Source organism: Elephantulus edwardii, unplaced genomic scaffold (genome assembly GCF_000299155.1).
Source record: "Elephantulus edwardii isolate Elephantulus edwardi_28Jun2011 unplaced genomic scaffold, EleEdw1.0 scaffold00177, whole genome shotgun sequence".
In the NCBI taxonomy this organism is placed as follows: Eukaryota; Metazoa; Chordata; class Mammalia; order Macroscelidea; family Macroscelididae; genus Elephantulus; species Elephantulus edwardii.
The window spans coordinates 6,104,390-6,119,449 of NW_006399927.1; the positions used below are offsets into that span (position 1 = coordinate 6,104,390).

General features: G+C 40.5%; 1 pseudogene; it reads left to right on the top strand.

The window, feature by feature from the left end:
• Positions 1 to 3,805: 3,805 nt before the first annotated feature.
• LOC102861799 overlaps positions 3,806 to 15,060 on the top strand; it is a 124,141-nt pseudogene continuing 112,886 nt past the window's right edge.

Sequence of the window (15,060 nt, forward strand, 5' to 3'; positions counted from 1 at the left end):
ATGATTGAGAAGACAGTGATCTGAATCAGACACCTGTTATTGTGTGAATTTTAGTTATGGGTCCTTTGTCTGAAATATCATTGCCAAATGATCACACTAGTTCAAGGAGCACTGAGGGTGTAGTGTGGAACATTTGGGATATCTATGTTTTTGACTTATCAGCACCTTTGTGGGGGCAAAAGAAGGGTAGTCTCTGCCTTTAAGAAGTTATAGCCTTAAAAACCCAATGAAGGGTCAACATTAGTTGGAACAACTACATGGCAGTGGGGTGTATTTGTGTATACCACATTATAATAAAATCAAGTCTAACTCATGGCAGGAAGACTAGACTTGAGAGAGAGAAGCTATCATTTGAAAACTTAGTTTTGAAGAGAAATGGCATTTATTTCAGCCAGTGGAGCTACAGCAGGACCCAAGCCTGAAATGGTTGTGCCCCCAAACAGTTTTGTTCTGAACTTTTTATAGGAAACAAAGAAAGATGTAGTTGCGATTCTCATTGACTCTCATTGGTGAATTTAAAGCTTCAGCGTTAGTTTCTCAGTCTCAGGAGGATTTAGGGTTGTGAGTTTGGATATGTCCTGGCTTTCCAGATAAGTAAATAGTCTTAAAAGGTCACAACTTCTCTGGCCTAGTAGAAATGATTTTTTTTTCCAGAATTACAACCTTCCTGGCCTTTTCAGACAAGGAAGCATCTGTAGAGTCTTTTCTCTCTCCTTCCCTAGAAGTCCAAACATTCTTGCAGAGCCTTTCCTTTCCTAGGGCTTTTCTCTCAAAACATTGAAAAATAAAGACAGTAGAATGCAGAAATGTATGTGTGAAAATGAATTAGAGCCAGTGTATTAAATTAAAATGCATCCATCCATCTATCATCTGTTTAGAGAAATCAGAATAACTTTTGGCATACATTCACAAAGTTGGTTGATTAAAATTTTGATTTGTGAGATGAATGTCAAATTAAACATCTCAGTACAAAGTGTGATACACACTCACTGCTGTTGAGTAGATTCTAACTCACAGAGACTCCAAGGGGCGGAATAGTCCTGGAGTTTCTTGGCTGTAATCTTTCTAGAATAGACTCCCATATCTTTCTCCAACAGAGGGGCTATTGGGTTCAGATTACTGGCTCTTCACTTAGCAGCTGAGTCCCTTAACTACTGCACCACCATAGCTCCTTACTAAGTATTTGTTGTTATGTGTTGTCGAGTTGCTTGCGACTCATAGGGACCCTATCTATATACAACATCCCTAAACTCTGCTCTGTCCTATGCCAACCACACTGTTTCCAACACATCCACCCGATTACCCCACTCACTGAATCAATCCATCTCAAAGAGGATCTTCCCCTCTTGCACTGCTCCTCCACCATCCCAAGTATGATGTCGCTATCCAAGGACTGGTCCCTCCTTACAACATGTCCAAAGTATGTTAGATGAAACCTCCAAGGAGCAGCCTGGTTTAACCCTCTCCAGGGTGCATCTCTTTGTTTTCTTAGAAGTCAATGGTAAAGTCAATACTCTTCTCCAGCATCACAGCTCAAAGGTATCAGTTCTCCTATTCTCTCTAGTCCTTGTCCAACTCTCTGATGCATAACAAGTGATTGCAAAGACTGTGGCATGTATCAGGTGCACCTTAGTCTTCAGAGTGAAACAATTGCTCTTCAGTACTTTGGAGAGGTCCCTAACAGCAGACTTTCACATCGCAATATGTCTTTTAATTTCCTGGATGCTGGTGCAAAGAGTATTGACTGTGGAGCCCAGCAAACTAAAGCTGTGAACAATCTCAATCCCTTCACCATCCATCCTGATGCTGCCAATTGGTCCAGGGGTGAGAATCTATGTCTTCTTGATATTGAATCTCAATTCATATTGAAGCTGCTGTCCTTGATGTTCTTCAGCAAGCGTTTCAGGTCCTCCTCTGTTTCAGCAAGCAGGGTTGTAACATCTGCATATTGCAGATTGTTGATGGATCTTCCACCAATCCTGATGCCACACTTCTCCTCATAGAGTCCAGCCTCCTGGATAATCTGTTCTGCTTATAGGTTTAAAAGGTATGCAGATAGGACACGTACCTGGTGTACACCTTTCCTAAGTTTGAACCATGTAGTGTTTCCTTGCTCTGTTCTGACAACTGCCTCTTGGTCTAAGTATAGGTTTCTCATTAGCATGATCAGGTGTTCTGGGATTCCCATTCTTCTCAGAGTCAGCCACAGTTTGTTATTATCCACACAGTAAAATGCCTTTGCATAATCAATGAAACGCAGGTTATACACTTGGATTTCACCTGACGGTATGAATAGGAATCAGATCGATTACATCTGTGGAAAGAACCACTGGAGAAGCTCAATATCAGCTTTGAAAACTAGGCAAGAAGCTGATTGTGGAACAGATCACCAACTACTCATATGCAAGTTCAAGCTGAAGCTATGGAAAATTAAACCGAATGCAAGGGAAACAAAATAGGACCTTGAGTCTATCCCACCTCAATTTCAGAACCATCTCAGGAACAGGTTTGAGGCCTTGAACACTAATGAGCGAAGACCAGATGAGTTGTGGGTGGATATCAAGAGAATCATCCAAGAAGAGTGTAAAAGTTCATTACAAATACAGAGGAAGAAAAGATCAAAATGGATGTCAGAAGGAACTCTGAATATTGTACTGGGGCGCAGAGAAGCCAAAGCACAAGGAAGAATTCAAGATACTAAAGAGCTGAACAGGAGATTCCAAAAGGCAGCGCAGGAAGACAAAGTAAAATATTACAATGAAATGTGCAAGGAATTGGAGTCAGAAAATCAAAAGGGCAGAACTTGCTATTTCTTAAGCTAAAGGAACTGAAGAACAAATTCAAACCTCGAGTTGCTATAATCAAATATGATTTAGGCAGAATATTAAATGATCCAGGAAGTATTAAAAGAAGATGGAAAGAATATACTGAGTCGCTGTATCGAAAGGAATTGGCAGACACAGAAGAATTTAATGAAACAACATATGAGCAAGAGCCTATGGTGATGAAGAAAGAAGTTCAGGCTGCTTTGAAGGAAATGGCAAGAAATAAGGCCCCAGAAATAGATGGTATAACAATTGAGATATTTCAGCTAACAGAGCCTGCCCTGGATGTGCTCACCAAGTTGTTCCAAGAAATCTGGAGAACAACCACTTGGCCAACTGACTGGAAGAGATCTATATTTGTTCCCATTCCAAAGAAGGGTGACTCAACAGAGTTTGGAAATTACAGAACAATCTCACGGATTTCACATGCAAGCAAGATTTTACTGAAGATTATCTAAAAACGACTGGAACAGCACATCAGTAGAGCACTGCCAGAAGTCCAGGCTGGGTTTAGAAGGGGTCGTGGTACAAGGTATATTTTAGCTGATGTCAGATGAATCTGAGCTAAAAGCAGAGAATACCAGAGAAATGTCTCCTTACTATAGCTTATGTTATTGTTGTTAAGTACCATTGAGTTAGGACCAATTCACAGCTGAACATCCATCAGGTTTTCAAAACCACTAAATCCATGGGAGGAGATTGCCCCTCCTTCTCCTGCAGTTCAAATGCTGGATTTGAACCATGTGCCTTTGGTATTTTTGCATAACTTTTTACCACTAAGCTTCAAATATAAGAACAGAATCACAAAATATCATGGTACATTCACAGGACGCAACACTAGGAGCAATGATTTTGTAAATTACTGCCTAACTTGGGAGGGACTGGAGAGCATTATGCTAAGTGAACTAACTCAGTCCCACAAGGACAAACACTGTATAAGAACAGTATTGTAGCTTCTCCGAGAAAGCACCAAATGGAGGATGACGCCAGTGCAGCAGGAGGGCCCGGAGGCCCTGGGATGGGAGCCTGCGGCGGTTTCCGCAGAGGCTTCGGTAGCGGTCTGTGGGGGGTCAAGGACCGGGCCCTGTAAGGCCTTGGGAGGGTCTACGGAGCTGAAGGAGGCACAGCTGAGGACAAGGAGTGGCTTCCCGTCACCAAACTGGGCCGCCTGGTGAAAGATACGAAGATAAAATCATTGGAGGAGATTTTTATCTCTTCTCCCTGCCCATCAAGGAGTCTGAGATCATTGACTTCTTCCTGGGCATGTCCCTCAAGGATGAAGTATTGAAAATCATGCCAGTGCAGAAGCAGACACGTGCTGGCCAGTGGACCAGGTTCAAGGCCTTTGTTGCCATGGGACACTATAATGGCCATGTTCACTTGGATGTCAAGTGCTCCAAGGATGTGGCTACTGCCGTCCGTGGGGCCATTATCCTAGTGGGGCCATTATCCTAGCCGAGCTCTCCATTGTGCCTGTGCAGCGAGGCTACCGGGGGAACAAGATTGGCAAGCCTCACACCGTTCCCTGTGTTGGTGCGTCTGATCCCTGCACCCTGAGGCATTGGAATCCTTTCGGCCCCTGTGCCCAAGAAGCTGTTGATGATGGCTGGAATTGATGACTGTTACACCTCAGCCAGGGGCTGCACAGCTATCCTGGGCAACTTCATCAAGGCCACCTTTGATGCCATCTCAGAGACCTACAGCTATTTGATCCCAGATCTCTGTTCACTAAGTCTCTCTACCAAGAATTCACGGATTATCTTGTAAAGACTCACACCAGAGTCTCTATGCGGAGGACTCAGGATCCAGCTGTGGCCACCACATAGTGGATTTTCTTTAACAAATAAAGTGAATTAAGTTCTAAAAAAAAAAGAAGAACACTATTGTAGAAATAATTAGTAAAATGTGTATGAAGATCTAAGGGGAAGAGGGTGGATGCAGCGTGGTAGGGATAGGCATGATCATCATAGGGCCACACAATTTGATGAGTGGAGGGAGGAGTGGGTTAAGGATATGGGAAAGATCTGATGAGAAAAACAATGTATACAAACTTTGTAAGTTAACCAGTACAAAATTAAAAAAAAATTATATTAAGAAAAGAATATGCTTTTCTAGTTGTTGCATTTAAATATTGGACTTCAAAAAAGAAGGCATTAATAAGTTGAAAGTATTTGCACTCACGTGCCAATTGCCTAATTTCTTGTCACCTGAAACTCTGTTTAGAACTCTATGCAGTTTTACCAGGCCCTTTGAATATCTGAATCTGAATATTCTCAATTGCCAAGCATTTCTCACATTTTTGGGATGTGCCTCTGGTGCTACTAGAAATGTCAGCCAAAGAGTGGAAATCACAAACTCTGAGTATGCTGTGAATTGTCACAGGGAACAGCACACATCAGTGATAATTGTGCTTCCAAAAGTCACTTCTGTCAAAATAATGAGCTCTTTCCTTACCAGTCATAAGCCAGAATCACTTGGGTTAGATGGTTGTTGTGGCATACCATTGAATTGGAAGTAACCCATAGTGAGGGAAGAGATTGTCCGTCCTTCTCCTGAATGCCTTTTATTGAACCAAAAATATCTATTTTCTGTTTAACCCGACATTAACTCTTCCCCATTAAGACCTTTCTCTTTCCTTTCCCTCGGTCAACAGTAAGTTTGGTTTCATAGAAGTGAGATCAGATAGTATTTGTACTTTTGTAAGCAATTTATTTAATTCAGCATAATATTTTCTATGAGGAGAAATGTGGTATCAGGATCAAAGGAAGACTTGTAAATAATCTGCATTATGCAGATGATCCAACCCTGCTTGCTGAAACTGAGGAGCTGAAGCGCTTGCTGCAGAAGGTCCATACTACAATACAGATTGAAGCGCAACATCAAGAAAACAAAGATTCTCACCACTGGGCCAATTGACTGCATCATGATAGATCGTGAAAAGGTTGAGATTATTAATATCTTTAGTTTGCTTGGTTCTACAATCAATAATCTTGGTACCATCAGCCAGGAAATTAAAAAACTAATTGCATTGGGAAAGTCTGCTGTCAGAAACCTCTCCAAAGTACTAAAGAGAAATTATGTCGGTCTGGAGACTAAGGAGTGCCTGATCCAGGCCATAGTCTTTGTAATTACAATATACATCAGACAGCTGGACAAGGACTAACAATGATAGAAGAAGAATTGATGTCTTTGAGCTTTGGTGTCAGAGAAGAGTATTGAATACACCATGGACAGCTAGGAGAACAAACAGGTTTGTCCTAGAGAGGGTGAGACCAGGCTGCTCTTTGGAGGTAAGTATTCTGAAGTTTCATCTCATGTATTTGGACATGTTACAAGACAAGACAAGCCCTTGGAGAGGGACACCATGCTTGGGAGGGTGGAGGAATAGCACTAGAGAGGAAGATCTTCAATGAGATGGATTGATTCAGTGACTGGGGTAATGGAGGTAGATGTGTCAGAGACAATAAGACTGACACAGAATAGAGCAGGGTTTAGGGCTGTTGTATACAGGTTTGGTATGAGTGGCCGGCAACTCAACAGCACATAATAACAACAAACAATGTTTTTAATGTTTATCTACATTGTAGCAGATCTTAACTTCATTTTCCTTATGACTACTGAATATACTACCAAATTTTCTTTATTCGCTCATCATTTTGTGATTAACTATTTAACTCTTGTGATATTTTAGTATCTACCTTATAGCATATCAGAACATCATTTTCTTTATGACTATGTAATATTCTATTGTGCACATTACCATATTTTGTTTATCCACTTGTCTGTTGATAAACATTTAGAATATCTTAATTTTTTGGCTGTTGTGAAACTGTTGCAATAAACATTGGTGTATTTATTAGCTGCTTCTTTAGAGTATAGACCTATGACTGGAAATATATAATTTCTGAGGAACTGTCAAATATTCTACACAAGTGCTCTATTATCTTGCATGCCCAATAACAATACATGAGGTTTCTAGTTTCTTCATCATCCCCAACATTAAATATTTTCTTTCTTTCTGTTGAAAATCATTGCCATTCTAAAGGGAGCTAATGTAGCTTCTTGCAGGTTTTGATTTTTACTTCCCTAATAGTGAATTTTTGTTCCCATTCCCAAGAAAAGTGATCCAAAAGAATGTATAATCTATCAAACAATATCATTAATATTCCATGTAAGTAAAATACTGCTGAAGATCATTCAAAAAGGGATAGGACAGTACATAGATAGGGAAATGCCAGAAGTTCAAGTGGGATTTAGAAAAAGTCACGGCATCAGGGATATTATTGCTGATATCAGATGTATCATGACTGAAAGTAAAGAATACCAGAAGAATGTGTATTTGTGCTTTATTGACAATGCAAAGGCATTTAACTCTGTGGTTCATAACAAGTTGTGGCTGACATTGAGAAAACTGGGAGTACTGGAGCACTTGACTGCTCATATAAAACCTATACTTGGACAATGCTGTTGTGTGAACAGAGCAAAGGAACATTGCATGGTTTAGAATTAGGAAGTGAGTGTGTCAGGGCTGTATTTTCTCTCCATACTTATTTAATCTATATGCTGAGCAAATTATTCAAGGGACTGGACTCTAAATGGATGAATGTGGCATTAGGATTGGGGGAGACTCATCAATAACTGCACTAAGCAGATGACACAACCTTGTTTGGTGAAAGTAAAGAGGACTTGAAGCACTTGTTGCAGAAGATCAAGGAATGAGCCTTCAATATGGACTGCATCTCAATGTTAAGAAAACAAAGATTCTCACCATTGGACTGATAGACAACATCATGATGAATGGAGAAGAGATTGAAACTGTCAACAACTTCATCTTGCTTGTGTTCAAAATTAACACTCTTGGTACCAGTGGTTAGGAAATCAGGAGACATATTACACTGGGAAAGTTTGCAGTTAGGGACCTCTCCAAATTATTGAGGAATAATGATGTCAGTTTGCGGACTAAGGTGTGTCTGATTCAGGCCATGGTCTTTCTATCACTTGCTATGCTTCTGAGAACTGGACAATGAATAGAAATGACAGAAAAATATTTGATTCCTTTGAGCTGTGGTGTTGGAGACGGGCACTGAACAACTCATCGACTATCAAAATAATAAAATAAAATAAAAATGTCTTGGAGAGGGTGCAGCTGGAATACTCTTTGGAGGCCAGGACGGACATTTAGCTAGGAAGGAGGGCTGCTTCTTAAAGAGGGACATGAGGCTTGGAAGGGTGGAGGATCAACAAAAGAGAAGAAGACCTTCAACCAGGTAGATTGACACGGTGACTGCCACAATAGGCTCCAATGTGTAAGGAAGCATAAAGATGGCGCAGAATAGGATGACAGGACAAAGTTCAGATCTTTCATTCACAGGGTCATTATGGGTTGTATTCAACTCAACAACACCTAAAAACAACAACAAGAGGGAACTTTGGTGGCTTAGTTGTAAGGAGTTGCATCGCTAACTCAAATACTCACCATTGAAATCTACCAGCAGCTCCACAGGGAAAAAATATGCAATCTCCTCCCGTGAGATTAATTGCCTCTGTAAACCTACTGGTGGGTCAGTTGTGAGTTGGTTGCAACTCAACGATCCATAACAACAATGATATCTTAAAAAGTAACCCAGGTCAGAATACTAATTGAAAGGTTGACAGTTCAAACACATTGACTGCCCTTTAAGAGAAAGATCTGTAATCTCTTGCCATAATGAAACTCGAACCTAAAAGAAGGTTGCCACAAACCGGGATTTACTCAGTGGTAGTGAAATTGTCTTAAGGACTCCAAGAACATGATGCTCAGGTGCTGAGTGGCTAAATGAAAGGTCAACAGTTCAAATCCCCCAGCAACCCTGTAGGAGAAAGACAGGTAATCCCTTGTAAAAATTCAAAGCCTTGGAAACTTGATGGAGGGTCATGATGAGTCAAAACTCTCTTAACTACAGTAGATTTTGAATTCTTATGACTAGTAATGTTGAAATCTTTCCATATAATTGCTAGGCATTTGAATATCCTCTTTGATGAATTGTCTGTTTAGATCCTTTGCACTCTTGTTGATTGATTGGGTCATTTCTTTTTGTAGATAAGTTGTGGGAGTGTTTAAAATATACTTTGGATATGAAACCTTTATCAGACAGCAGCTTCTTGAATGTTCACCTAATTTGCATGTTGTGTTGATAAAGTTCTTTGATGAGAAAAACAGTATTGAATATTGGTAAAGTCTTATGTCTACATTGCTTTTGTTGTTGTCATGGCTGTGTGTGCATTTGCTATCATACCAAGATTTTCTGTGCTTGTGCAGGAAAGGTAATACTCTGGAACTTTGATGGAATTTATAGGTGGCTGCCTTTAGCAAGAATAATTTTCAAATATCAAGCTTTCCCTAGGAGAGGTGAGTGGAGAAAGAAGTTCACACAGAAGGCGCTGTGAAGACAAAGTTAATCCCCACTATTATTGCATGTGTCTGCTTAACAGCAAGATGTCTCCCTTGCTTGTTCACCTCCAGACTGGAGGCCTGAACATGCCTCCTCCTTTTCATTATCCAGTGAACTCTCCTCACAGCCTGTGGCTGTGAATCCATCTGAATTTGCTGCCATGAGTGATTCTGATGGAAGAAAGAGAGAAGCCCTGGGCAGGGGCAGGAGGTGCAGGCTTCAAGGGAATACAGAGGGTTTACATTTAATATTGTTGGGAAAGGTTTTGTTTTCATTTTTGCCCCAGAGGGTGTGTAGAGTGAACATTTGGGCTTGTCTGTGACAGAGAAAGCCTGTGTTGTCTTTTCATTCTTGTCTGGCCCACAGCTGTGTGAGAACAGGGGGAGGGAGCTCAGTCCTGAGAATGCAGTGGAGCCGTGGGTTCTGCCATGGAGAGGTTCAGCCTTCAGGCTTGCCAGCGGCTAATGCTTAGGTTTTGTGGTGTGATTTGCTGGTCTGTTTTTCTCTTCCTTCTTCCTTTTAAATATTTTATTGAAGAGAAATGTTTCCTTGCTGGGCAGACAATTGCAGCTTCCTAAAGCTAGATTTCTAGCTCCAAAAGGGCCGTCTTTATAGCTGATTATTGAAATAGACATCTATAAACCCTCCATAGCCACAGGTAATAGGTATCCTGTTGGCTTAGCTGCTAACCAAAATGTTGATGGTTCAAACCCACCCATGAAAGAAATATAAGGCAGCCTGCTTCCATGGACATTTATGGCCTTGCTAACTTTATGGGGGAGTTCTTCTCAGTTGTTCATAGTTACTATATAAACTCCACAACAATGGGCTAGGATTTTGTTGGTGAATCACAGGCAAATTATCCTCTGAGTTTTTTTATATTCTCAGTATATCTGTAACTCGAACTTGTCCTTCAGAGCTGTCTAAAAAGAGGGAGGAAAGGGTAAACACAAATGAAAAAAGGAACTAGGATATGATAGTTTTGTTTCTTCCTGAACAAGAAATCTGGAAACACTTAGGAAATTGTCAAGACAAGCAGAAATAATGCTGAGTTAATAGAAATTTTAAAAAAGAAACAAACTAGTTGTTGTGGAGTTGGTTCTAATTCCTTGTGACCAAATGTGTATTTGGGTAGAATTAAGAAAAAAGTCAGCAGCTGATTTTTCAGAAATAGATCATCAGGGCTTTCTTTCAAGGCAACTGAGGGTGGACTTGAACCCCCAAGCTGAATTTCAGTTAGCAGAAAAATGCCTTCACCCATTGCACCATTAATGGACTCATTACAGAATGAAACAAAAAGCCAGTATCATTACTATCCAGTCATTCCCACTGATAGGAGCTCTATAGGACAGCGTGTAACACCCCAATGAGTTGCCAATGAGGCATTCTTCACCAATGCACACTGCCGGGCCTTTGTCCTAAGGAGTGGTTGGTGGCTTCAAACCACTGACTGTAGGTTAGCAGACAAGCTTTATAACCACTGAGCCACCAGGATTTCTTTTACAGAAATTAAGGAATCTTTAAAGCAGGATGACTAAACCTCCTTGCAAATGCTTTTAATTGCCAAGGGGCTCAAAAATACTAGAAGCCTGGACCAAAGAAGGCTTTTGCCAAAGCCGCTGTTTACTGCCAATTATGAGTTGACTTTGAAAACTCTGTTAACCTGGAGGCCTTCAGATTCTCCTCTTTCCTCTTCTCACTTCAAGTTTCCAGGCAAGATATTCACTTGGTCTTGTCACTGAAATATTCACATGTTAACAATACTTTAAAGGACTCAAGCTTTCTAATTAACAAAATAGTAACCACAGAATCTTGAAAAAGCTTCCTATGTGTTAAAGTATGGTGTTGTTACTACCAAACAATCAGAAATGTTGTCCTTGAAAAGGCCTGGATTTTCTTTTCTTTAAAAATTCAAAAGTGCAAGGATGTCTGTCTAAAAACTAAAGTGCATCTGATCTAGCCTATAGGTTTTTCCCCAGTTGTTTCATATGTAAGTGACAGTTGGACAATGAATTGTTTTTGTTGTTATGTTGGTGTGCTGTCGAATTGAGTACACCCATAATGGCCCTATGAACAATGGATCCGAACCCTGTGCCATCCTGACACCTCCTGACACATTTAAGCCCATTGTGGCAGTCAGTTTCAATCCACCCAACGGAGCGTCTTCCTCTTTTTAGCCAACACCCTACCTTTCTGAGCATCATGTTCTTCTCCAAGAAATAGCCCCTTCTACCAACATGCCCTAAATATGTGAGGCAAAGTCTCATAATCTTTGTCTCCGAAGAGCACTTTGGCTGAACCTTCTCTAAGACATATTTCTCTGTTCTTTTGGCAGTCCACGGGATTTTCAGTACTCTTCTCCAACACCAAAACTCAAAGGCATCAGTTATTTTTCTGAAATCCTTATTCATTGTCCAGCTCTTGAATGTATAGCAAGTGATTAAAAAGGCCATGACATGAATTAGAGACACCTTAGTCCTCAAACTGACATGATTACTCCTCAATAATCTGGAGAGGTCCCTAACTGCAGATCTTCCCAGTGTGTTACATCTCCTGCACCAATGGTGATAATTGTGGATCCAAGTAAGATGAAGTTGTTGACAATTTCAATCTCTTCTCCATCCATTATGATCTTGCTGATCAGTCCAGTGGCAAGAATCTTTGTTTTCCTGACATTGAGATATAATATAATCCACACTGAAAGCTGTATTCTTTGATTTTCTACAACAAGTGCTTCAAGAGTCCTCCTCATTTTCAATAAGCAAGGTTGTATTATCTGCGTAACATAGGTTATTGATGAATCTCCCTCCAATACAGATGTCACATTTCTCTTCATAGAGTCCAACTTCTCAAATAATTTACTCAGAATACAGATTAAATAAATATGGATGGAAAATACAACCATGATGCACTCCCTTCTTAATTTTAAAGGACAATTGATGACTTTAAGCTGTGGTGTTGGAGAAGAGTATTGAATATGCCATGGACTGCTAAGAGAGTGAGCAGGTTTATTCTAGAGGGGGTTAAATCAGGGTGTTCCTTGGAGACAAGGATTCTGAAGCTTCATCTGACATAATTTGGACATGTTTCTAGGAGAGACCAGTGCTTGGAGAGGGACATCATGCTTGGAAGGGTGGAGGGACAGCACAGGAAAGGAAGACCCTCTATGAGATGGTTTGACACAGTGACTAAGGAAATGGGGGTGGGTGTGTCAGAGACAGATTGGCACAGGATAGAGCAGGGTTTAGGACTATTGTACATAAGGTTGCTATGAGTCGCAGGCAAATCGACATCATATAACAACAACAACTATAGTGCTCCCTTGCTCTATTCACACATCAGATCTAGGTTTAGGTTTCGTCTGAGCACCATTAAGTGCTCTGGACTCCCATTCTACTCAATATTATGATTCTTACAGTCAAATGCCTTTGCAAAATCAATAAGCATACGAATTTCATAAAACAATGTATGAGCAGGAGCCTATGGTGTTGAAGGAAAAAGTTCAAGCTGCTCTGTAAGAATTGGCAAAAACCCAAGGCCCCAGGAATTGATGGCATACCTATCGACATATTTCAGTAAAGAGATGCTATCCTAGATGTACTCACCAAATTGTGCCAAGAAATTTCGAGGACAACCACCTGACCAACCGCCTGGAAGAGGTCTTTATTTATTCCCATTACAAAGAAACGTGACTCAACAGAGTGCAGAAATTATTGAACAATATCATTAATATCACATGCAAGCAAGATTCTGTTCAAAATTATCCAAAAAGGACTGGAACAGTGCATCAACAGAGAACTGCCAAAAATGCAGCCTGGGTTTAGAAGAGGCCATGGTACTAGGGATATTATAGCTAAAGTTAGATGGATCTTAGCTGAAGGCAGGGAGTACCAGACTAATTTCTAATCTGTGTTTCATTGACTATTCCAAGGTATTTGGCTGTATGGACCACAACAAACTGTGGCTGACTCTTAGAATGGAAATCCTAGGGCACTTGATTGTGCTATGTAAAATCTATGCTTGGACAAAGAAGTAGTTGCCAGAACAGAGCAAAGAAACACTGCTGTTCAAAATTGGGAAGGGTGCACACCAGGGATGTGTCCTATATCCATGCCTTTTCAAACTATATGCAGAATAGATCATCTTCAAGCCTGGACTCTATGAGGAGAAATGTGGCATCAGGATTAAGACTCATCAACAATCTGTGTTATGCAGTTGGCACAACCCTGCTTGCTGAAACTGAGGAGGACCTGAAGCACTTGCTGCAGAAGGTTAAGGACTGCAGCCTTCAATATGTATTGAAGCTCAGTATCAAGAAAACAAAGATTCTCACCACTGTTGACAGCATCATGATGGATGGAGAAGAGATTGAAATTGTTAACAGCTTTAGTTTGATTTGCTCCACAATAAACATTCTTCGTACCAGCATCCAGGAAATTAAAAGACAAATTACATTGCAAAAATCTGCTGTCAGAAACTTCTCCAAAATACTGAAGAACAATGATGTCAGACTGGAGACTAAGGTGCGCCTGATCCAGGCCAAAGTCTTTGCAATTACTTGCTATGCTTCAGAAAGCTGGACAATGACTAGTGATGATAGAAGGAGAATTGGTGCCTTTGAGCTGTGGGGCTGGAGAAGACTATTTAATATACTATATAGACTGCTAGGAGAAGAAACAGGTTTGCCCTAGAGAGGGTGAGGCCAGGCTGCTCCTTAGAGGCAAAGATTCTGAAGCTTTGTCTGACATACTTTGGACATGTTTCAAAGAGGGATAAGTCTTTGAAGAAGGATGTCATACTTGGGAGAGTGGAGGGACAGTGCAAGAGAGGAAGACCCTTGATGAGATGGATTAATTCATTGACTGAGGTAAAGGGGGTAGATATGCCAGAGACAGTAAGATCGACACAGGATATTACAGTGTGTAGGGCTGTTGTACATAGGGTCACTATTAGTCATAAGTGACTCAATGGCACATAACAACAACAGACAACAACTATTATTTACTTTCAGCCATAATCCATCTGACATCAGATCTGGTGCCATGGCCTCTTCTAAATCTTGGTTGAACTTCCGGCAATTTGGTATATCTGTGTACTGATCTAATAATTTTTTAATGATCAACAAATTTTGCTTGCACGTGATATTAACTATATCCTTCAACTGAATTTCCACAGTTTGTTGGATTACCTTTCTTGGGAATGGGAGCAAATATGGGTAAGTTCCAATTCATTGGCTAGATAGCCGTCCTCTAATTTTCATGGCATACGCTGGTGAGTGCATCCAGGGCAGCAACTGTTAATTGAAACAAGTCAGTTAGTATTCCATTGATTTCTGGGGCCTTATTTTTGCCAATATCTTCAATGCAGCTTCCACTTCTTCCTTTATCATTGGCTCTTGCTCATATGGTACATCCTAAACTTTTTCAGTTCTCTTTCAGTTTTTTTGTCTTCCCTCTGTCTTCTTTTGATGCTTTCTGGATTATTAAATATGTCACCCATAGCATCTTTCAATATTGCAACTCTAGGCTTAATTTTTTTTCAGTTCTCTCAGCTTGAGAAATACAGAGTTCTTACCTTTTTATCCTCCCATGCCAGCTCTGTACACTCTAATATTTTGCTTAGTCTTTTCAAGCTGCCCTTTGAAATATTCTGTTCCACTCTTTTACTTTGACCTGTTTTCTATTTGTTTTCACTTCCCCCCCTTTAAAAAATTTTATTTTCATTTTAATGAGCATTTACAGAGATTTTGGATTTCCATTCATTCATTGTTGCACATTTCTCCCTGCCCTCCCCTCCCCACCCCC